The 25,565-nt window shown below is 38.5% G+C and overlaps 2 protein-coding genes across 7 annotated transcripts in view; one reads left to right on the plus strand and one right to left on the minus strand.

Annotated features, from left to right (window-relative positions):
* Positions 1-25,565, minus strand: part of caska (calcium/calmodulin-dependent serine protein kinase a) — a 301,664-nt gene that overhangs the window by 43,921 nt on the left and 232,178 nt on the right. The gene's annotated exons all lie outside the window — the stretch shown is intronic.
* The window catches only part of LOC103183876 (probable G-protein coupled receptor 34), a 45,858-nt gene continuing 39,999 nt past the window's right edge, over positions 19,707-25,565 (plus strand). For 2 of the 3 annotated variants that reach the window (XR_488457.2, XM_007901607.2), the window contains exons 1-2: positions 19,707-19,843; positions 22,957-23,031. The gene's annotated coding sequence lies outside the window, so the exon portion shown is untranslated. Of the gene's footprint in view, positions 19,844-20,765; positions 20,901-22,956; positions 23,032-25,565 lie in introns of those variants that run through there. The other variant, XM_007901616.2, reaches the window with a different exon arrangement.

A 25,565-nucleotide genomic window follows, 5' to 3' on the forward strand; every position in this document is an offset into this window, starting at 1 on the left:
CATTTAAAACAAAGCAAATTGACCTGAAAAGACAGTAGCCACAGATATGCAAGGAATAGGACACAATTGCATTTTAGGCCTCATTCTTACGATTTTAATGCTTCCACACTGCTGTATTTAAACAACAACTTTATGGATACTTATGGCATTTAAATAAGACAAATTTAATAACCCTGCAATTAAAAACAGAATATTGCTACCGTGCCAATTCTAACAGTTTGGTGTCTGAAAGAGGAAATAGTGTACACTTAGGTGAAATTTGATAAAGTTCAAATGGACTAGGGCAGATGTCACAAGTCAATATTTATGGACATTTAAATGTATACAGGTACAGTCTGCGGCCAGCCTGGAAGCAAAGCTAAGCCTGGTCAAGTTTAGAGAAAATCTAAGAACAGAATCGAAGTTACCCAGTTGACAAATATAATGTTCTACACTTATTTTCAGACAGACAAAGGATCTGATGCACTGACTAAGCCTATTTACCAAAGGAGCCTATGACAGTATTGTTATAATCCTGATATTAGTTACGTTATATAGCAGAAATCTCTTTTTTCTCAAAGATGCACACAATGATCCTGCAGACAATTCAAAGCATGAATACCTGTAAAGAAAATCCAAGGATCAGTAACTTGTTGATGTTACTCTGTTTTCAGAAAGTTGGCTCCAAAATGACAGTACAAAACCTGCTAGTGTGAGTTAGCATCAGAGTAAACAGGAGATTTTGGCAGTACACCAGGCCACCATTCAATCTTTACTGATTATAATCAGTACTAAACTAATCTTAATAACCCAGTCTCTTAAAACAGGAAGTCACATAAATTTGGGCTAAATTGGAAGAAGACTTAAAAGTAGAACTGAACTCATTTTATATGCAGAAATTGAGCTGTGTAGAGGCTAATGTACACTTCACAAGGCCATAAGCAAAATACAGATCGGATAAAGAAGGACCTCCGGGCCATTTGATTTGATCCTTTCAGAATATCCAACTACTTTCTTCCAATTACAACATCAAGCTGTTTCTTAAATTAGCAGTGTTCCGGCTGCTATCATCTTTCCTGGTAACTTGTTCCAGCTGTTGATTATCAACTGCATAAAGAAATGTTTCCTGGTATCTGCCCTAAAATTGCTCTTCAAAAGCTTGTCCTGCTGCTTTAACATATCTGAAAGTGTTGCTCTCCATTTACTTTCTCCATTCCATTTAGCATTATATATCTATGTAAAGACACTTTCCAAGGATGAAACTGTATATCTTACTTTGATTTCTCATAGCTAATTCCCCCAGCATTGAGGCTCAGCATTATCACTTTCCTCTGCACTGCTTCAAGGGTAGTTCCCTTGGGTCATGCTGACCAGAATTGTAGGCAGGACTCCAGATTTAGACTAAACAATGCACAATACTGCTTGAACATGATTTCTGGGGATTATGTAAGATGGGGGAAGAGGCAAAATTAGCTCAGAGGAGGGGGCACTCTTCCAAGATCGGGGGGTGGGGGGGGGCGGCACCACTGCTTTAACGTATACTAGGAACAGGTGACGTTCCAGCAGACCCTCGAGGCACCCACACAACACCTAATTTCAGCAAAATTAAAAATGAAAATACTTTCATTGTAAATTTCACAGAATTAAAATATAGAATTTAGAAGAACTACGGTACTGTATGTTGGGAATGTGCGCGCATAGAGAGAAAAAGCAGAGCAATTTCATAATATGGAGATATTAATGGTGTTACTACTGAAACAATGACTCCAGTTGATACCTTTGGTATTTTAGTGGGGAAAATGCACGTTTAGCCTTTTATTTCCACCTGCCAAATGTTTACCTGTAATAGTGATCGCTACATAACAATTGGAATTGCAAGCCCTGGATACATGTATTTTTAACCTCTACTTAGCCTTAGAGTTTCAAATGGAGTGCTCCTTTCCATTTTGTCCGAGTTTGGTGCTTTTTCACAATTTTTTAGGAAATGGGCTCTCTACTTAAAAAAAACTACATTTTTATTTCCCAACAGAAGCGTACTCTTTTTAAGACTTATTTTATGTTTTAATCCTTAACAGTTTGAATAGTGCTCAGTCCAGCCCAGTATTTTCCTTTCCCTTTGCTCAGGTGAATAGAAAAACTGAGAACACTGCTACTCTGAATTGGAATCTGAGCCTGTCAGTTCAGTGATAAAATTGCAGGGTTTACTTAAACTTTAAATTGCGGGGTTTACTTAACTTTATAGCTTTAAGTAAATGCTGCAGTTTTATCACTGACGTTCATATGGGGATAAAAGTACTATAGCAGGATTGTTCATCTTTGTGATTGACACCAGCATTGAATTGCAAGTCATTTGCAGTCATTCAAATACAGTATAATGGTTCTCTGTTTAAGCTGTTTATTGAACATCTTTCAAACTTACAATACAGTGCACAATAACGGTATGCACGGTAGGAAACAGCTTTAGCTAAATAAGGCCTGAATTGTACAGAACGTCCTTAAAGAGTAGATATACAATTTTTATTAGTTTACATTGATGTCTATTTGGAGATCACCTGTTCTAATCTGTAACTCAAGTAGCCTTTTGGGTTTTCTACCAGCTCATTTATGTTGTGTTTAGCTGATCATCATTTTTCACTCCTAAAGTCAGATTCTTGTGAAATCAAATTCTGATTTATTTTATTAGGCGTGCTTGGAGATTTAACACCTCTATTTGTGTCACTAACTTTTGCAACTTCATCACAATAAATATTAATAGAGCCCATAAACTCCAAAAGTCTAGTGCTTTCCAAACTAATACTTAAATGACAATCTTCTACTCTGTTTAGTTTTACAGTCAAGGTGCCCTCTTTACATTACATATTGCTTTTTATTTGACCAATCTTTGAAAAGGAACAAGATATGTCTGCAGAACTCTCTTGTCTACAACATTTGGTGCTGTTCTGTGAAGTCATTCTTGAGCTATTTCACATTCATCAATTCGGCACAGTCAGAGAGGTTCACCACTCTAATCCATGTGACGGAGAATCGTCCTACACAGCACAAAACCTCACTTCATAAATCGCAAACATGACATAAAAACATGATTCACATCGTGTTACGTTAATAAATGTGGTACAAACTGTTACTGGATCCCCCAACTGCTTCAGGATTTACTGTATTTGCAGAAATGCAATGAATTCAGAATGGCACTAAAAAAGGGTTGAAAGATATGCTAGCTTCAGCCTCTAACTTTCATATTTACTTTCTTTTTCAATTGACAGAAGGCAATGGTGTGGGCATATTTATGCTTTGACTGGACAAAAGAGCCACACAATATCCTACGTAATACTGCATCTTGAAAAATGCATTAAGTATTTCCAAAACATTGCACACTACATTTTTACTGCTGCACTTCATCAGTGTCAAGAATATTTTATTTGCTTCCAGCATCTCAAGTTGATTAGTTAGGTGAGTATTTTTTACTGTTGCAAACAGCAGTTACTCAATAATAATACATGCTCCCACTAAAAGAATATTTTATCAAATTAGGACCTTCACCTTGATATAGCACCTTATCATGTCTTTGAGACGTCTCAAAGCACTTCACAGGATATATTGTAAAGTGAATTGACTGTATATTTAATGGGTGAAACGTGGCAGCCAATTGCACACAGCAGTATCCCACAAACACTCGTGGATTCAGCGATCCAANTTTTTTAAAGGAATTATTAATCCCGGAAAAGCGATTCGGCAATCAACAACCAGGTTCCTACTTACTGCTAGGTAAAGAGAGGCGTGTGGATTAAGAGTAACCTTGGGACGTCCTCCCAACGTGAAAGGCGCTATACAAATGTAATCTTGTTGTTGTTGTTGTAAGAAACTTGCCTAATATTGTAGGTTCTCTCACTTGCGAGGCGAGTGCTCTAACCATAATGCTAGCGGATCTCTCCAACAAGTGCCGCCTAACCCAATTACAAAACTTTATGCAAGATTTTTTGGGAATAATTTGAAGTAGGTGAAGTACGATGGATTAATAATAATAATCCTTTTCATATTGCCCGTAATCACGTTAAAATACTTAGCACAGGATTTTATTGTGCAGTGTAGGCCCACAAATAGCCACAAGTGAATCACCAGTTTTATCAGGCAAATTGTTGGCCAGGATACCAGAAGGAACCCTTCTCTTTTTGAATTTGCAATGGGATCTTTAATGCTCAGCCTGAATAGGCAGGCTTAAATTTAGTTTACTATCTCATCTGAAAAACAGCAACTCTGCCAATGTAGTGCTCCCTCAGTGTGTATAGTATAATACTATATAGTATTTATTAGATTAAACTGTTTTTCTGCTAAAGCATGTTTAATATAATTCCACAACTGATCATTTGTCTCATTCTTGAGAATGAACAGACATCTGATGCCATCATGTAATTAATATGATGAAAGTTAGATTTGGTGGATGTGTGAAGAAATTTATTTTTGAAATCTCTTGGAATTTGAACAGCAAAAGTTGAAACTGGAAAAAAAGAAGAGAGCAAAGCTGCCTCATTTGTGGGCAGGTCTCTCAGCCTCAGTTGCCATTATTTGGGCAATGGAGGTTGCATAGATAAATGTTTTAACAACTTTTCTTCCTGTGTCCAGTTCTTACATTTCAAATGACTTGCAATGAGATCAGAAACTTGCGTATGCATTAAATGATGTTTTGTAACAAGTGCCCCCCAGAAGTGTGCTTGAAAACTCAAAATATGGCACCATCTCAGTTTGGCATTGCAATTTGGGCCTGTGGAACCACAATATAAAAGTGACATTGGCAATTTACAACTAGCTTATGGTTGAGAAACCACACAAACAGTTGCAAAACTATTGTAGATGAACATTAAAATAAAGAAACATCACATCTGCTACGAGTGAACGATTTGGTAATTAAAAATATCTCTAAGATCACCTTCCATAGTAGCATGCAACATGTGCAAATCCGTTGACAGATTTCACATTATTTGTTAAGTGGTTTTCAAGAACAGATAACCATATCGTGTATAATTGTGCTGGTGCCAGTAGCAGCAACTCACTGGAACACCTGTGAGTACATGGGAGCAAGCATTCAGATGCCTGCTGAGCAATCTATCATCCTGAGGCTTCAAGCAGAACCACAAAGTAGGAAATGTATTTCAAATGCAAATGCTTCTAACTGAATTTGCTGTTCATGTGTAAACATAGTGAAAGCCAAGGGGCTCTATATGAGATTTTGGTGATGTGTTTTACAGTATAAATGACCAGGATGTCATGATAATGCCACAGGAAGGTTTTAAGTAGTTTACATTAGAAGAGGGAAGTAGTAATGCCAGCTGGCAATCTAACAGCCCAAAGAACAAAATCTCTTTGCAGAGAGAATAATTTTAGCATAAACAAATCAATCCCCATTATATACACAACTTAAAACCACAGGAAAATTAGTTTCTTAACGGCAATATCTGAATGAACACTTTGCAGTAGAAGTATTGATCCATTTAGTAAAGTAAAGCCTTTTTAAAAAAATACAATAAACTCCTGATAACTCAACCCTGGTTTAACTTGTCACTATCACTTAAGTGATCATGAGGTCAATATCTCTGCTGCATTTATTAATGTATTTCTACATATGTCTAACTCTCCAATTCGGATCACTCATTACTGAGCCCTTTTCCTGCAGAGTGACGAGTTATCAGGAGTTTACTGTACATATTGAGTCATCAGTCTCAATCTATTCAGCAAGAGGCTGATGATGGGGCCTGTTGTGTACCAGGTAAGAATAACCATTTCTACAAAAGGAACCTGAAATTAGACGAGATTCATTTTAATCCTTGTGTGCCTGTTACTATTCTGTTTGTTCCTTGCGGGATGCCAGAAACAAGTTTTTTTTCAAAAATGGAAGGGAGATGAGTATACAATTGTCACTCAATGGTAGAAATATGTCAAGGTAGCAATTCAAAATACAGAACTCACAATTGAAATAGCACCTTGTCACATTGAAGTATTTCATGACACTTCCCACAATGTAATGGCTACAGTTATGTGGGCAAACCTGGCAGCTAATATGTGCCAGCAGTGCCCCATAAATAGCAATGAGAGAAATAAACCAAATTGAACCTGTTATAATAAATAATATTCCTTGCATTTGATATAGTGCTTTTTCACATCTTCGAGACGTCTCAAAGCGCTTCATAGAATATATTGTAAAGTGAATTGACTGTATATTTGCGGGCGAAACGTGGCAGCCAATTGCGCACAGGAGTGTCCCACAAACAGTCGTGGATTGAGTGACCAAATTATTACTGTTTTTTGTTTTTTTTCTTCTTGAAGGATTATTATCAGGTGTGTGGAGTAAGGAAGCTTGCACAAGGTTTTGCCCTGCCCGGAATCAAACCCAGGTCTCTCGCTTGTGAGGTGAGCGCTCTAACCACTGGGCTACAGGACTCCATGGGGGCCTCCGACTCACTAATTAGTCCCTGCTCCTTAGTGAGTATGGAAACAGTGTTGCTATCACGGCTGTGTGTTGCTTTTCCTCTCTCCAACTGTTCTGTGAATATGGATGAGAGAGGGATATTGGCTAGAAAGATATAATACTTGTTTAACAAATTTCTATGCAACTAATAATTTCTCCCACAAAATACACAGTCAATCCTCTTTACTGTGATTTAATACCTTTTACAGTAGTAATGTCAGCTGGTAAATACTACTGTGAAGTGCTGTGAGATGTCTCAATGACACAATAAGGCGCTATATCAAATGCAAAGATTATTATCATTCTCGCTTATAAAATGTCAAAAAAAACTACAGTTGCAAGCCTAATATATTCACTAATTAGTCCCTGCTCCTTTTAATATAGAAACAGTGTTGCTATCATGGCTGTGTGTTGTGTTTCCTCTCTCCAACTGTCTCTGTATGTTTACATCACTCTCTAATTCTGTATTTACTTGTATTAGATCACTCCACCTCATCCTGGTCAGAAAAAAAATCACACACTTGAATATATTGCACCCCAATGCGGATAACTGCACTAGCAGATAAGGGGCATGCAGTTAACTAGGAGTTGAACACACTAAAAAAAGCTAATGGGATTCTGGATTGTATAATAAGGAGTTTAGAACATAAAACCAAGGAAGTGCCACTACAGTTGTACAGGGTGTAGGGTGTACAGCATGAGGATAACTGTTGGGCAAACATCAGAAGGATATACTGGCCTTGGAAGGTGTCCAGTGATGATTGATCAGATGGAGGTTAAGAGAAGATCTGATTGAGCCAATAAGGGGAATCGACAAATTGGATAACACAGCTATAGATGATTCTTCACTATGATAAAAGGATCCAAAATATGGAGCTTTTTCATGTTTCCACTACTGTTTTTTGGCAAGGGGTTATCACAAAAATCTAACGAAGGTTCGAGCTAGTCTGTTGGTTAATTATAACTGATTCCCCAATTTCCAAAACTTGGAAGGTCGGCATATATCCAGAGAAAGTCTGGGAAAGCAATTTGTCAGACTTCTTCTCTGGATATATGTCCTGACCTTCCAGATTTTGTGTCATTCATTCTCACATAAAATGAACAAATATATCAGAGCTGAAAGGTCGCTACAACAGGAACTGATCATTTACACATTTTTTTAAGGGAAAGGTGAAAGAGAGAGAGTTCTGGTATAATCAGTTCATGATCCAAATATGTAGAACCACCCATCTTTTAAGATAGTTTTAAGATCTCCAAATTAAGGACAATAATAATAATAATCCTTACATTTGACATAACACTTCACAGAATACACTGTAAAGTGAATTGACTATATATTTTGTGGGCAAAATGCGGCAGCCAATATTCCTAAAAAATATACTTTCCTCTTGATTTAGGTTGAAACTTGACAGTTGGTTGTGACTGAATGTGGGTACAGCTGCAATTTCTTCAATTGGGACTGAGGGAGGTGAAGTACTTCCAAACAGTGACAGAAATCTGAAGGACAATACCACATGGTTATAGTGTGTCAGTGGTAACACTCTTGTCTCTGGGTCAGAAAGTTGTGAGTTCAAGCCCCACATCAGGACTTGAATTTACATAATCTAAAATAACACTCCATTGCAATGCCAGGATGCATTGTATTATTGGAGGTGCTGTTCTTCAGATTAGATGTAAAGCCAAAGTCCCATTTACCCTACTTTCTTTCCGTATCCTGGCCAACAATTCTCATTCACTGAATTAGTCATTCACTTTAAGGCTGTTTGTGGGACATTCCTGTGTCCAACGGCTGCCAGGTTTGCCCACAAATGCAAGGTCACTTCACTTCACAGTAAATCCTGTGAAGCGCTTTGGGATGTCCTCCTGATTTAAGAGGTGCTATACCAAATGCAAAGATTATTATTACAGCATTATTATTATACTACATTACCACCACCCGGCCACTTGGAAAGCAACAAGGCCTTTGCGAGTATGCATTAAACCATTTGGGGATTAAAATGAAAATGAACATTTTTCAATTAAATGCAATAAAAATATTGGTTTAAAGGTTAATGCTGACCAACCCAAATTGTCAAGTGGTCCTAATTGTGGCCACTGAGAGGCAGAAATGGTCATTTATATAATAAAAAGGTCTTGGCTTAGATACAATACATACAGAACATCGTACATATATACCTACATATTATTTTGCACATTTTATGCACAGTATATGCTCTTTTAGCACTGCAAATTAGCAACAGTAAGTGACTGATTGCCATTAGAGAAAGAAACAGTTTTGTCTATTAGGTTCAAGCGCATCCAGCCAAACAGGAGCATGGATCAAGTAGAGTATGTGCCACTCATATGATGTATGCATGATAATGACAATAAACAACACTATCACATGTACAGAACACACGCACATCGGATCACACAAAGCAAGGGCTTTTCTGGTCTATATTCTGTTTCTTAGATGAAATGCAAGTGCGTTGATTCATCAGTGTGGAAGTGGCCACATCTGAAAAGCAAAATGGCCACATGTGGGCAATGGGTTGGACACCGCTGGGTTAATGCTTAATTCAAAAAGTGTCATCTATGAAGAATTTATTCTGATTTGTTTCCCAATAAAATACTGTAATATATTTACAGCATGAAGACCACCTGGTGATGGGTCTAGTTTTCTAAGAGATTTTGGAGTAGGTGAAATTTGAGGTGCAAATAAGGGGAAAGAATTCATCAATAGAGCCGGCGCTGGCACAGGCACAATGGGCCAAATGGTCTCCTTCTGTGCTGTAAGTTTCTATGATTCTATGCAGAAAGGCCACTCACAAAAAACTTTTACAATCCATACCAAAAACAATAATAAATTGGTCATTTTCAATCTACGACTGTTTGTAGGACATTGCTGTGCGCAATTGGCTGCCGCGTTCGCCCACAAATATACAGTCAATTCACTTTACAGTGTCTTCTGTGAAGCGCTTTGGGACGTCCTCCCGACGTGAAAAGCGCTATATAAAATGCAAGAATTATTATTATTATTATTATACATCTTCACAAATAGCATGTGAAAGTGGTAGAGGCCAGTGTCTGGTATATTCCCTGCAAACTGAAAATACTCCCGAGCTGTTTAAGTGCTGTTACATTTAAGATTATATTGCCAGGTTAGTGTTAGGAGGGAAAGGAAAGAAACACAACAGTGACACTCCTCTACAGAAGAAACTAATTGTACCTACAAGGATTGTTTTGACAATCGCTGTAATACCCATTCATAGCAATCTCAATTTTAGCACAAACTTAATACTGGAAACCTTTTCATTACAATCATTTCAAGACTTGCCAAAAGCAGCAAGTGATTAAATCACCACTATGCATGTCATAATAATGAACAAAATGAACTACCCCAATCACTTTCACTGTGAAAACACAGCCTTTTCAGAATTACTAACAGATATCACAAAGTAAACCACATGGTGTGGGATTTACAGAAAAATCATTTGTAAACTCTGGAAATAAAATAATTCCTGTTTCAATCTACAAAAGTTGAATTCTGAATGTCAGAAACATGTCATTTGCACATGTACGTATAAGTAAACTTTAGCAATGAAAGGTACTTCTGATGAACAACAGAGCTGAGCTCACACTGGAATATTTCCCAATGAGTAATCTTTGCTCTATGAGAAGTATGCATGAGCAATTCAGAAAGGCAGAGAGAACAAATTTTTGGCTGACAATTAGTGAAATATTTGTTTCTTTCCATTGGCTCAACAGATTTTCTTTTGGCCCATTCTTTCAAAATGTTTCTTGGTTATAAAGCATTTGCCTGTCTATTTTTTTTTTGTCTACCCAACCTAACTTGGTATCTTTTACTTGGTCTCTGGATCAGAAGATGGTGAGTTCAAGCCTAATTTTAGAGTAATAAATTCAGAACCTAAGATAACTCTTCACTGCTGTGCTGGGGGAGCCCTGCATTGTCAGAGGTGCTGTCTTTTGAATGGACATTAATCTGAGGTTGCCCATTCAAGTGAAGATTAAGAATCCTGTAACACTATTTGAAAACAGAAGGGAATTTGTCCTGGTATCTTGGCCAACAGTTTTGCTCACAAACTGTACGTCTCAAAGGCGTGATAAGGTGATATATCAAATGCAAGGATTATTATTATTATAACAGTGCTCCAGATAAATTCACCTCATGGTTGTTAATGGGACCTTGCTGTCCACAAGTTGGCTGTTATATTTGCTTATACATACACAGTCACTACAATTAGACCTGCCGCAAATTTCCTGCAAAGCGCTTTGAGACTTTAACAGTATAGGGCTATATCAACCTGAAACAATTATTATAATAATTTGATCACTTGCCTTTTCCAACCTTTTCTCCCAGTATGTGTTCATTAACTTACCTGATTACAGGAGTGTAATTGACTAACTTTTTTGTTGAAGGGAAAACTAACGTCTTTCTCAAAATCACTCTTCTGCACCATAGAATAATAGGATGTGAGTCTGCTTCTTGGTTTCCCAACCTTCATTTCTAAATCGTGCCACTTCAGATTGATTACCATCTACCTTTTTGTTCGGTCAGTTAGGTGTCCGATTATATACGGAAATCCATCATCATGCTTAAGAATTTCCAAATCACAGATTTCCATGCATGCAACTTACAGATGAAAATTCCCACGCCTGGAATGGAATACGCATGCTCTTTGGAAGGATGCATCCTGCTTACCTAATTGCGGAGAATATTAGGTGCAGATTGCCAAGAGCCAAGGCTTAGGTACTTCAGTGTGTGTTGGGGTACTGCTGGAGTCTAATCAGCTAAGATCCTCATACCATTGAGAGCACTGCTTGGTAAGCTTTCCATTTACCTGTTCAGCTAGAAACACCCTACCCATTAGAGCTTTGCCTTGCAGGGGTTAACAGTAGGCAGAACACCCCCCGTGACCTGTCTGCTCCTACAAGTCACAATGAATGATGAGCAGATTGTGGCTGATTTGTCAACAGCAGTGACCTGGAGTACTGTGTATCCACCTGTTTCAGGTAACAGATCACTGCCGAAACTGGCAAAGGTTGACTTGATTCTGACATCTCATAGCTGCACAACAACAACAAATTACATTTGTATAGCACCTTTCACATTATGAGGACATCCCAAGGCGCCTTTCACGTCGGGAGGATGTCCCAAGGCTTCAGACACCCAGTCATGGAACAGGCCATGAATGGGTGTCTGAAGGCACATGAAACAGTAAGTCTTCCAAAGGTCACAGGTAAATGGAAAAGCTGGAAATGACCCATAAGTTATTTAATGAATTCCAGCTGAGGAAATGAACAATGGGCTGGCAAGAGGAGTTTACTAAAACTTAGTCTAGTCAATGTAATAAGTAAAATTAGATAGTTATGGTTTTATTCATTGGTAATAAATCCAGCAAAAAAGTTTAGAAATGACAGCAGTAAGATTTAGTTGCTTTGGACAAACTTGAAGTATCCAAACGGAAACAGATTTAAACATATAATTGTCAGATTATCTGTTATGAAGGTACTTCCTTGGATTGGGAGAAAGGAAGCAACCTACTCTTGGGTCTCTGCCAATGTTGATGTAAATGTATTTAAAAAGTATTGCACAGGAACACGCCTAAAGTAGTTCTTCTTTCCCCCTTTTCTCTCTCTCCTGTGGGGAAGCACCTGGTCTACAATTGGCAACTGAAACAGAACGGTAGACCACAAAGCCTTGAAAATTCTGAACTAAAATCCAATGCATACAGGCATTACCAAATCATTTTTTACAGGTTTCGGAACAGTGTTTTCCTATGTTTTGTAATGTTCTCTCATATTCCATAAAAAGAGTTGAGATTTCATGTGCTATGCTACGAACCTTGTGCAAAGCTTTCCTCTTATACTTACTATTTTCTATACATGTGCTTAAATGAGTACTTAAAAGGTCTCATTTTATATACTAGCTGTACCCATTGCAGCTACGCTTGCAACCAAAGGGTCCAATATGGAATGTAGATTGACACACAAACAGACGTTTCATCTTTATTTATAGTCATCTGCGAGGAAACCTTTTCGGAAGACTCAGTGGGAGGACCCAGCGCTTTAAACATATAATTTTCTTGTTGTTGCTATGGCTTAGCTTTGTCTGTGTTCTTTATTTTGTTTCCACCACTTGGCTATGTGCGTGCTCTGTGATGCACGATCCAACAGCGCCACGGTCAGCCGGCGCGGCCACCAGTGGGTGTGTACATATGTAGGTGCTCTGTGACGCATGTTGCCACAGTGCCATTTTGACTCGACGGCCACCACCATTAACTGTAGCTAATAACAAAAACTGAAAATAACTCATGAACAACAGGAGCTACCCGAATACAAATATGCCCATGTCACTCTCAGGTGCAAGAGCTTTTCGGTGAGGTACAATTCATGTCTTTATGTCAATTGGTTATTGAGATCCTTCTTGAAGCGCAGACAGACATTGTCGTTTTACTAGTATAGATAATAAAAGAAGATAGAAGAAGATAGATAAATAAAGAAAACTAAACAAAGACCACTTTTTGAAATTAAAAGATATAGTAAATAATCTACTTTTTATATTTCATTCATAGTTCATTGATGGAATTTTTACAATCTCCAATGCAAAATAATTTTTACGTTGCTAATCTAACTCTGTCTTTATCTAACTTATACTGCACTTTGTAGCAAGTTTAATTGTGAACCACTTGCCTTTTGGTCTGATTGATTGCAATGTGGAGAGGGCAGTATAACCCCAGCTTTACATTCAACTTTGCTGGAAGAGAGCAAACTTACTCCTGGAACTAAACACAGCGTTAATGTTGCTCCTTGTCAGCAGAAAACCTGTACTGTACTGGGTTTATGATGAACATTAGCTCATACTTTGTTGCTAGAGCAACTGGTCAGGGAGTAGGTTCTACACATTTCCTTTTTATTATCCTTTAAACAAGAAAATGTGTTGAGGTATTTCAGCTGAGGCACCTTTCTACAGCAATTTTTTAATTCCATCTAGACATATTACAATATGTGTAATAGTTGTACCTGAAATCAAACATAGACTTGCCATTGCACTGTGCATTGTACAGATTAAACAGTGTACTACTCACTGGTCTCCCCAGCTCCACCATACACAAGATTCAATTAATCCAAAACTCCCCTGCCCATATACTCACCAGCACAAAACTCTGTACCAACATCACACCAGTCCTTGCCAGGCTCCACTGTCTCCCAATTACCGAATTGATTGATTTCAAGTTCCTTTCACTCGTTTTCAAATCTCTTAATTCCCTCGCACCTCCCTACTATCCTACCTGATTACCTCCCCACTCCACCATCCGCTGCCTCCGCTCAGCTGTCTCCGGCCTCCCGTTTGTCCCTCATCCCCTCCTCTCCACCATTGGTGGCCGTGCTTTCAGCCACTATGCCCTGAAACTCTGTCCCTCATTACCTCTGTCTTGCCCCTTCCCTCCCCACCTTCAAATCCCTCTTAAAGACCTTTCGTTTTGATTGTGCTTACGGTCACGTCACACCCCCCTCTCCCCTGGCTCGTTGTCACTGTGAAGTGCTTTGGGACACTACCTCGAGTGAAGGGCGCTATGTAAATGCAAGTTGTTGTTGTTATTACTACCCAAGTGCTATTAAGAGATTGTAAGCATTTCAAAGTAACAATAGATAAGTAACATTTTTTGGTGTTTTAAAATGTTTCTTAAAAGTGAGTTTAAAGGGATTAGTTTTAATTTGTCTCCAATATGTTGGAAAGAGTCCATTAATATTCTGATGCTGAGTTTAGTTTGATGTACTTCTATGAGAGCCCTATTTGACAGTGCCTTCAGCTCCCCTCTCGACTCTCTTCCCCCTCCTCGCTCCCTCCCTTCCCTCCCCTCACCCTGACCATTTCCCCCTCCTTGCTCCCTCCCTTCCCTCACCCTGACCATTTCCCCCCTCCTCGCTCCCTCCCTTCCCTCCCCTCACCCTGACCATTTCCCCCCTGCTCGGGTCATGACCCAACTGTGCAGCGCCTTGGGACGTCCTCCTGACGTGAAAGGCGCTTTATAAATGGAATCTTGTTGTTGTTGTTAGATAATGGTACTACCTGGAGAGTACTAGCCCAAAAGATCAGACAAGTGGGAGGGCAGATTCCTGGTCTGTGCTAAATTAGATAATCTTACCTAGGGAATAGTTGGAGTGCTGGAAGTAACTTCAATTCCACTGGGATCCCACTATTCAGAAGCCCTTGCTATAACGTGTGCCTGTGTGGATGTCAAGTGAGGACACGACTGAGCTTGGCTGTAAAGCACTTTGTGGTTGAATAACCACCTATCGCAAATGAACAATGGCCAGGAGGGGGTGAGGTACCTGGAAGATGATCAGCTTCTATGAAACCATATCCTATTAAAAGCAAAAGGAGTTAAACACCTTCAGGAGAGGAGGCGAAAATGTGACAAAGAAAAATAAAATTGTCTAAGTATTTGAAGAGTAGAGTGACAGAAACAATTAATGTCAGGCAGTGTAGAAGATGGTTTAATGAAAATAAAATGGTACACTGGAAGGATGAGTTCAAATGGGCCAAAAGGCCTTCTACTTCCATACTTTTTGAAATCCTTTGGCGTCATTTTACTGCTCCTTTTTTGCTGGCCCCTAATTCTTCCCCACTGACTATGACGTTTCACTGAGAAATAGTGAATAAATGAATACCAGATCATCATCATTTGTATCTGAGCCTCACAACTATTTATTGTACATCCCTAAATTTTTAAGAGTATGAATTTGTGAGTACATGGAGGTGACCTGCATTACTTAATACTGACAATTGACAGTTACTGATGTCTCTTACTCATGCTGAGGCCTCCATTTGAACAACTTGTGGTACAAGGCTTTCACTGTTTGGTCACATGCAATCATGTCAGAACCATAACATTTGCCTTTCACCTTAGACCTTCAAACCTCCAGGTTTTTAGAAAGCAGACATAAATGGAATCTATAAATGTTGCTTCAAATATGCAAGTCTTTCAAGCAATCATGTGAGAGCCCTCGCTGTTGGCTATAACATAAAACTATCTGATTTATTGCTGTGATATTTTACAGAGTTGACTTGAATGTTGCAGTAACGTGATATTTTGAGTCTTTCTGGGTTATGTCCACAATAAACTCCAAAGGTGTATGGGGCAGAGGGTGAAAGAGAAACATGCAAGCACATGCATTTTACAACCCTATCATAACTTTTTTTTAATTTTACAAATCCTTATGAACCTGCACAGCAGTGATGAGTCAAAGAAACTGAGGCTTATTGAAAAAGGTGTACTTGAACATTGGTTTATACTAAACTTAAATGATGTCACATTAAATCTGTGTATATCCTACATGCATTAAGTAGCATACAAAAATGGTCTGGAATATTTTGCAGGCAATTCCGTTTCAACGGCCCACCCACTTAACCTCACAATGGAGAGGCAGCACTGTCTGATGTTGGGAAGGGCACATTTCCATATGAATTAACTCACAAGCCTCCACTAAAACTGAGGAAAGGAATTTGAGACAATGAGAACAATGACACATCACAAGGGTATCCATCAGCAAATAGGAATAAGAAAAATAAGATTCAGGGAATCATCAATAATCTGAACATTTTCAATTACAGGTCGTTTGAAGCTGTTATTAATGAAGTTAATCAACTATTGGCAACTTGACACCGTAGAGGCCCCCAATGCATCTGAGCCTGCACCAGTCACAAGATAGGCCAGGAGACCTCTCCGATGCAAGACAACATCTTATATGACGAGTTATTGGATCAATTTTATATTGTAAATACAAGAATTTCTAGAATGTGACTAGTTATGTGTTAAACTGAGTGACAAGTACAGTGGAGTCCCCTATTAATATTTTGCGTGGGAAGCAGCTGGGATACTGACAGCATGGCAACTTAAGTGGTAGTGACAAATTAAGCCAGAGTTGAGTTATCCATAGTTTACTATATTTAAGAGAACCTATAATTCCCTCTGCAAAATGCATTTGCATATGGTTGGCACAACCAGAAAATTAAAACTCCAATATTTCTATTGAGCTTTGATAAAAAGACTAACTAAGAATTAGTGTTAATATAAACCACTGTCTAAAACAAAAAATGAATTAAGTTAAAGGGCAAGATGACTTATTGTGTAGGATGACAGTCTTAAAGTAAAAATATAACCATCAAGTATTAGCAAGTTTAGGGTCTTAAGTGCTTAGTATCTACATTTTAGTGAAGCAGATTGAACCGTGGCTAAGCAAAGAAAGATGCTCTGCTTTTTGCAAGGCTATAATCATTTCAACACATTTTAAAGCTGTTGGGGAGAAGGGAGGTGGAAGAAAAAAACTGTTCTCTCTGCCTCATATTGGAGGAAAATCTCTTCTTGAAAAGATATACATTAACAAGCAGACTGTCGCAATTTCCATTTGAAACTACCTGATCTATAGATAAATTATAAAAAATACTCCCAGCAACACCATGGAAAGAAATGCTCCACAAAGGGACAGACTGCAATGAATAGAACATTGACCGTTTAGAATAAAATTGAATACATCATTCATTATCCATTAAAGACCACACAAAGTGCTGAGCACACAGCTGTGGACCATCAATGCAAGCAACAGTGAAGGGGCTGTAATTCTAGGTTATATCTGACAATTTTTAGGTGTGCTATGGAACATTCTCTCCTTCAAATAAAATAATAATTCTTGTTCCAAGTGAGTTAGGAAACTCAATCCCTAATGTAAGAGAGTTCAGTTATGTTTAGACCCCACATTGACGTATACCTAGAATTAAACAGAATGTACTTTGGTTAGCACAAATCTATATTTAGGTTTGAAATTAACACCAATTGCATAACATATCAGCACCAAGTAATCACTGTACCAAATGTACAAGTTACAACTCATTAGATTGCTGAAAGGGTTAATTGATTTTTTTCTCAATAAATACACTAACATACCACAACCTATGCAAAGGGAGAAAGGCAGTGCTCTCTCATCCTAGTTAGTACATGGACATTCAAACAAAATCTCTATCTATTCTGGGAAACCTTGTTTATGCTCAGAAGATGCCGAGTTTATTCCAGTTTAAGTGCAAATATAGCAATAGAGTGGTTCAAATAGTTCAAATCCTCTGGAATAGATGATCCTGCTCCACTTCCTCCAAAAATGAGTGTGTGGCTGAGTCCCTTTGAGTTTTGGTGCCTCTCGTATTCCATCTGGAACTGGTACATGGTGAATAGAATGCAGCCAACCTCGTCTCTGCCAGCCCTCCTCATGCTGTTGAACCTAGTTACATGTTGGCGCCAGTAACTAACTTGACATGTGAATGGTGGAAATGAATTGCCAAGATTATTCTGATTTTATTAGTACAATGGACCATCAGTATGTGCACTCAGACTGAGTATGTGCAGTGATACTCCGAAACTGGATGAAATGGAGGTCGGGCAACGGTCAAATAAGGCAGGCCTGCTCTGTATGAGAGTTCAGTTTTCCCATTAATTTGCTCTCTCACCTCCAACCCCTGAAAATTTCCCATATTGGATTTGAAACTCAAAAGATGGCCACCAAAATAGCATTTGTGATGGTTCATCAAGCAAGTAACCTCATGACAGTTGAGTGGATCAGCAGCTGGTCCGTGTCAACAACCTCAACATTCAGTATCATTTTAGGTTGGGGAGCAGCCAGACGGTATTGAATTTTCATGTTGTTGATTCTCTACCATTACATCTTACTTAGTAATACTGAGAAAATGGTGTCCTGAAAGAGTTCTGTGTGTTCTTTAGTAGATGAATAATGCTGGCTGTAAAATAGGAATGTGAGAAATCCCAGGGTTTTTCTCCCTAACCCAAGAGGCCAATTCTAGTGATCCAACTACTGCCCGGGTTAAACTAATATAATAATATAAGCTGTACCCACTGCAGCTACACTTACAACCAAAGGATCCAATGTGGAATGTAGATTTCAGTGATACCACTCACAAACCATTTAATATACATGTGCAATGAGCCATAGCTCATGAACGATAGAAGATCTTATCAAAGCTACGCTAACCAGAGGGGTTTGGTCCGGCAGGTGGTCTGGCAGGTCCTCGAGTTATTGCAATGCAGCTGTTCTTTGTTCCTCAGTTTCATTTAATCGGCCTTCTTGTTTTGTTTGTCATTTTTATTTGTACTTGAAAGTTTTGATGTTCGCTTAGGCATCTTTATCTTGTTCCCACTGCTTGGCTTCGTCTGAGTGCATGCGTGCTGTGTGCGTACATACGTGCTCTGTGACACGCAAAGCATGTTTAGGTCATAACTCATCAATGATAGAAGATCCCCGAAAAAAAAATATGCCTGTGATACTCCCTTTCCGATGAGGTATAAATCATGTCTCTACGTCAAATCGGTTATTGAGATCTTGGCTGACACACAGACAGACATTGTTGTTTTATAAGTACAGAAGGAAGATAATAATCCTTGCATTTGATATATGGTCTTATCACGTCTCAAAGTGCTTCACAGAATATACTACAAGGTGTGGTGACTGTGTATTTTGTGGGCAAAATTCGGCAGCCAATTGCGCACAGTAGTGTCCCACAAACAGTTTTGATTTCTTATTTAATTACACTGGTCACCTGAGGTCTACAATGGTAACTGTATATGAGGCGATTAACTGCCAGTTCTTCAACAAAATAGAAGCAAAGAATCCATAGCCAACAGCAAAGATAACAAAATAAGAAAACCAATGTTCACTCTGTGCTGATGTATGAAATCCACTGTCCATATTTCAAGGATTCAAATTAGTATCTTGGAATACCAAGGGGATTTGGTTTAGGTTACACCTACAAGCAGTTTTTTAAAAAATGACTAGAAGGACCTATTAATCCATATTTTCTCACTAAAAGTGTTACATTTTCAACAAAAGTACACAATGATATCAGGTTAATTGAATACTATGAAAATTAATTAGTAATTTTATCATAATAATAACCTTGCATTTGATATAGTGCCTCATCACATTGTTGAGACATCTCAAAGTGCTTCACAAGATATACTGTAAAATATATTTTGTGTGTGAAATGCAGCAGTCAGTTGTGCACAGCAATGTCCCACAAACAGCCTTGGAGTGAATAACCAATTTTATTTTGGGGATTGTTGGCCAGGATACTGGAAAGAACTCCCTTCTCTTTTCGAATAGTGCCATGTGATCTTTAACGTCCACTTGAACAAGCAGACGGGACCTCTGGTTAAAGTCTCATCCAAAGGACAGCACTTCTGACAATGCAACAACTCCCCTGCATTGGAGTGTCAGCTTAGACTTTGTGATTCCAAGTCCTGATGTGCGACTCGATCCCACAACCTTTCTGTCTCAAGAGGCAAGAGTGCTTCCAATGAACTAAGCTGACACAGCAAGTTGAGAAGATCAACAGACCAGGTAATTGCAATGAGATTAACTAACCTCGAATTTCAAGTCATCAGTATAGTTTTCTTTAAAAATGTTAATATCCCCTTATTTGCTGCATTAAATATTTTCCACTGGTTAGCTTCTTTACCTTCTTTACAATACCAATAGCGTTTCACCCACAAAATACACAGTCACTACACTTCACAGTATATTCTGTGAAGTCCCTTGAGATGTCTTGAAGACGTGGTAAGGCTCCATATCGAATGCAATTATTATTATGCAATTATTGTTATTATTATTTGCTGCAGTGAACAGGATCTCTGCAAACCCACAACGACGACAGTATCCAGCATCTTTGATGAACTAATGCCTGCAGTGAATTACACAGACATTTTGAATGTTACACAGTACTACACCAAAAACCTTACAGAGAATTGTGATAAAACTGCATTCATTTGGCACCTTTAATGTCAGGAGAATGTCCCAAGGTACTGGACAGTGAAGGGTTTGCACCCGATCTGGGGGCTGGAAGATACTTTGGTGAGATGTTCTTGCAGTGTGACAGGAGCTATATAAGTTCAATTATTCTTATACTTTTTAGAATGAAATACAGAGCAGCGAGCATTCTCTTGCCTAATAAATTGTAGGTGTTTGCCTACAAATACTACACCTTACAGTCCTATGGAGTGCTTTGAGACATTTTGACTTGATAAGGAGTTATATCAAAAATCAAGGATTATTATTTAATTCTTAAAGTGTCCACAAGAATTTTAAAATAAATACTAATAATATTTAGTGTACTCATAGTATTGATATGCAGCCATCAAATCACAAGAAACCAGTTAGAGCAATTTCCAAGAATCACTAGGAATTTGATTAGACTCTTGAATGAACGATGAAGCAGACATTCTGATGTTTATCAGGACAGGTCAATGGGAAACTAACTTGCCGATGTATTTCTTATTTTACTTGGGATGAATTCCAGGGCAATTATGAAACGCATGAAAAGAATGCAACAAATTTTTTTTTACAAAACAAAGATTGTGCGACCTGCCCTGCTTGAAGCTTTAGAAAATAACCAAACTTGGTAAGATATTTATAACGTTTACCAACTTATAATTTTATGATGTGGGGAAACAAAACTGCTGTACAGTTTATGTGCTGACAGAAAAGCATTTGAAGAATGTAGACATTTTATTTTTTTAATATTGGAAGTATTTTTCATTTTATACTTGTTGAAAGAAAAGAATCTTGGGGCCTAAGAAAGATAAGTACTAGGTACTGGGCAGTGTAGTGGATTAGCACACAGTCACCTTTGGGTGGATTCCCAGACAGATGGAATGAACTAGCTAGCTGCAAGGATCATGCGTGAAAAGTGCTTGGCCAGGCTCAACCCAGTTTCCAGTGGGAATGGAATAATACCATCATAAAATGATCATAATTTGGCACTGCATTTTCAGCTCAGCCCGAAAGGCTGTCTGCTGTGCAAAATGGAAACTAAAGTATTTCCTCTTGGAGAGATTAACCCATATCTGCTGTGATGTGGATTCTAGGTGCAAAAGTCCTCCATTCCTGACATTCTTGACCTTGATAAGCACTGATCTCAATCGTCCTAACATATTTCCATCTCTATAGTGACAGCTCACGCAGTAGAGGTTATCATGTACTCTTAGCCTGGCATGATTTTATTGTGTACTTATAATGGGAAATCCCATAGAAAGTGTGCATTGGAACATTTGCTATTGCGAACAGGGCTTAGAGAATTCCCAAATGAGTGAGATCTAAGAGACTAAAGAAAACGTAACTGATGAAATTTTCACACCAAATCACTTAATTACAGTATTAGAATCCTGTAGCGTATTGGTTAGAGCACTTGTAAGTGAGAGGACCTGGGTTTGATTCTCAAGCAAGTTTCCTTACTCCACACGTCTCTGTTTACCTAGCCAGTAACTAGGAACTTGGTTATTAGTCAATTTGCAGATCACATTCTGGAATAATCGATTTGCGGAATTATCCCTTCAAAAAAATAAATATAATAATAATAATTTGGTCACTCAATCCACAACTGTTTGTGGGACACTGCTGTGTGCAACTGGCTGCCGAGTTTCGCCCACAAAATATACAGTCAATTCGCTTTGCAGTATATTCTGTGAAGCGCTTTGAGACATTTCCAAGACGTGATAGGGCGCCTTATCAAATGCAAGGATTATGATTATAATTCTTAACCTGTCTTTTTTATTAGTCAAAGTTTACTGTGAGTGGAGACTGTTGCTGTACGATGTTGCAATACATTCAGTTGTAGTATGTTTTATGGTAGAATTGGGCACTGAACTAACAAACACGAGGAACAATCAAGTGTTTTTCACCTCCCCTATTTAAATCCCCTATTGTCGCTTATAAAATCTTAAATAATTATTATTTATTATACTATGTATTATATTTATTATACTATTATTACAAAATATATAGTCAATTCACTTTTTGCAGTATATTCTGTAAAGCACCTTGGATTGTCCTCCCGAAGTGAAAGGCATTTCATTACAAATGTAATTTTGTTGTTGTTATTGTTGTTATTGTTAATGTTTACCCTTTTGACCAATTGAGTCCTCCTTAAAGATAACATATCTGGCCATAATTAAAATTAATATAATATTAAATTAATCAGAAGATTATTGTTAAATAATTCACTGCCTGCATCTCACTGATTATCACAGTGGATCACTTTAGGTCATACGATGATCTCTATTCTTAGTAAGCTGTCATCTTCTGTCCTTTCTCAAGCCTCAATATGCCATCAAAACATACCTCCTGCAGTTTGACAAGCTGAGGATGTGAACCTAGCCTCTGGGAATACTTTTCTGCAAGAGATCCCCAAAAAGTGTGAGAGAATAGCTCAAGTAGAAGCGTCTCACATTTTCCCAGTCTTAATGGGCCCATGGGGACTGCCTTGGCTCCAATTCTTCCTACAATAACATGACTCAGATGGAACCTTCAATGTAAAGTGAATCGTAAGGGAATGTCCAATGACTCTATATTGCATTTAGTCACCTTTCTCCATTTAAAAAAAATGTCTAATTAGTGAGATCACAATCCTGTCCCTTACCCTCTTCTAAATCTCTTCCCCTTTCCTCTCTCTACTTCAGAAGTTGGTGGCTCATGCTGCGGACTGCTTCCATAGGTGCCAGTACTCGTCTTGTACCTTGTCATGACACCAGCATGTAAGTGTTAGCAACCCATTCGACTGGTCCATGGTGATATCAGTTGAGCCTCACCTGATGCCCACACATGTGAATTTTCCAAATAGAGTAGCATTTGGGAGGAGGAACATTAGCTCTTACGGGTCGGGAGGGAGGAAAAGGGTCACTGAAACCAACTGAATTGATCTCACCATCAATTCCTTTCATTATTTTAAATATCTCAATCACATATTCTGCCAAACATAATCTAGTCTGTGTTTGAATGAACACCTGAATTGTTCTATTGGGTCAAAGGTTGCGCACATATATTAGAAACCACTTTCGAAAGAGTCAGGAGTTGAAAGTCAGAGCTCATACCACAGAAACATGGCACAGAATTTGACTGATACAACAACAACAACATGATTGCATTTATAGAGCGCCTTTCACGTCGGGAGGACGTCTCAAGGCGCTGGACAGTTGGGTCGGGACCCGAGCAGGGGGGACATGGTCAGGGTGAGGGAAGGGAGGGAGCGAGGAGGGGTAGAGAGTCGAGAGGGGAGCTGAAGGCATTGTTGAAGAGAAGGCTGTGAACCCCAGAAGCTAATACCCCCTGGGAAAGAACAAAGTCACCAGATGTCTATTCAAAAAAAGAAGGGACTGAGGCTTTGTTCCACTGAACTTCTGCTGCACTCCAACTCCCATCAAATTACTCGAGAATTTAAACAACAACTTTCACTTATATAGTGCCCTTCACTCCGGACGGCATTTCCGAGCGCTTACAGTTGCCTCAAATGGTATGAGTTGGTAATCATTAATAAAGGAATTATTGCTATTGAATATTGCATTAACTCAGTTTATCTCAGTAAGTGACTATGTTCTAAAATGATTTTCCTTTGAAAAGTATTTTCTCTTGTCCTGTTTCAAACTGGATCCCACCTGAAATTAGCAGCACAAATCCTAAGTATAAAATGCCTACAATCTTACTATCCCCTTGAACATTTTCATTGAGAACAGATGGTTGACCAATAAATTCACGCAGTTCCTTTGAAAGCCAGAGCGCTATTCAACTGAAATTAGCCAATGTCTGTCAAATACATACACACACACACTCACATTGGAGACATAAGCAGTTCTCTGAAATCTGATGAATAATTACAATGCTTTAAGGGAAAAACTTGTGTTGGAAGTATAAATATGTAAGCAAATATTCGCTTTGGTTTAAACTCACTGAAGAGGGTCGGTCTATAGTATTTTATAATGCACTAATCTTGTGTAAAAGTTGCATTATCTTTGTTCTATAACTCAAACCTCCTCTATATTCCCTATAAGAGTCAACATCATCCACAATAAAAGCATTTGCTAGCAACAGCTTTCACATTTCCATTTCAAATGGGTTCATTTTGAAAGTTCATAAAGTATTATACACAATCATGCCATTAACTCTTTGTTTTAACTCACCTATATACCAGTAAATATCCCCAGATGAACGGAGTAAATCTGAAACAATGCAATTCAGTTCCAAGCTAAAAGTCTTTGATGGCTTTTTAACCAGCTCAGGCTGCTATGGCTTTGTGTATCCTGCAGTTCTCACAGTCAGTCACTGACAAAGCAACGAGTGTAGAATGGCTCCAAAAACCAAGAGCTCAAATTGTTCCCTCCCTATGCAAGATTTAACTTGCAAATCTATTGACATTTGTATTCAGAATTGCCTATGGTATCGGTCCTCAGGGAGCGTCGAAGTTCCTTCAGGGGTGGAACCCAAAGGCCTTTAATGGAGACAGCTGACTAATAGCAGCTCCTATGTAAATTTTCTCTCTGCGCTCCACAGAAAACATATTTGTGTCAAACAGACAAGCTCACAGAATCTCTTCCTGCCCCCACTAGACACAGGACTTCTGGCTGGCTGGAGGCCAGACGCTTAGATTTGATAAGAACAAAGAAACCAGACAAAATATTGAAGGCGGTTAGGCTTGTATAAAGCTAGACTCAGCTTTGTTAGAATTTAACCAAATAATCTTACACATGTTAATTTGTGTATTAGTACATTTTAGCTGAAGAATTTATTTTAAACATGGAAATGTAACAAGGCTCCTTTAAAATCATTCATAAACTTCTCAGTTCAGGATTACTACCAGAGCTGCTTTGCTTATTATTAAAAAGATATAGCAAAGTAATATTCTTCATTCATTTCAAATGTGTACATCATTGCCCCCTTCAAATTGCATCCTGCCTTAATACAATTGCACTGCGCATCAATCAAAAACATTCAGCTTTGGCATAGTAATGCTGTACTAAGCTGGGCATCACAGAGTAGAACTAAAGTACCAGGCAGAGATGGTGGGAGCTGCAAGCCTTTATTTGGCAGCCATAGAATTTTCTTTAAATCCCTGAAAGCAACAAGCAGCAATTTTAAGAGCCCTTGAAAGATTAACCCTTTAACTACTTTATTTACAACAGAAACAAAATTACATTTATAGAGTGCCTTTCGTGTCGGGAGGATTTAACATCCAATACTGCCTGATATATGCACTGACTTGGGCCAGCCTCACTATGGATATCAAAAGAGGGTGAAA

Source organism: Callorhinchus milii, unplaced genomic scaffold, assembly GCF_018977255.1.
Source record: "Callorhinchus milii isolate IMCB2004 unplaced genomic scaffold, IMCB_Cmil_1.0 Scaffold4, whole genome shotgun sequence".
Taxonomy (NCBI): Eukaryota; Metazoa; Chordata; class Chondrichthyes; order Chimaeriformes; family Callorhinchidae; genus Callorhinchus; species Callorhinchus milii.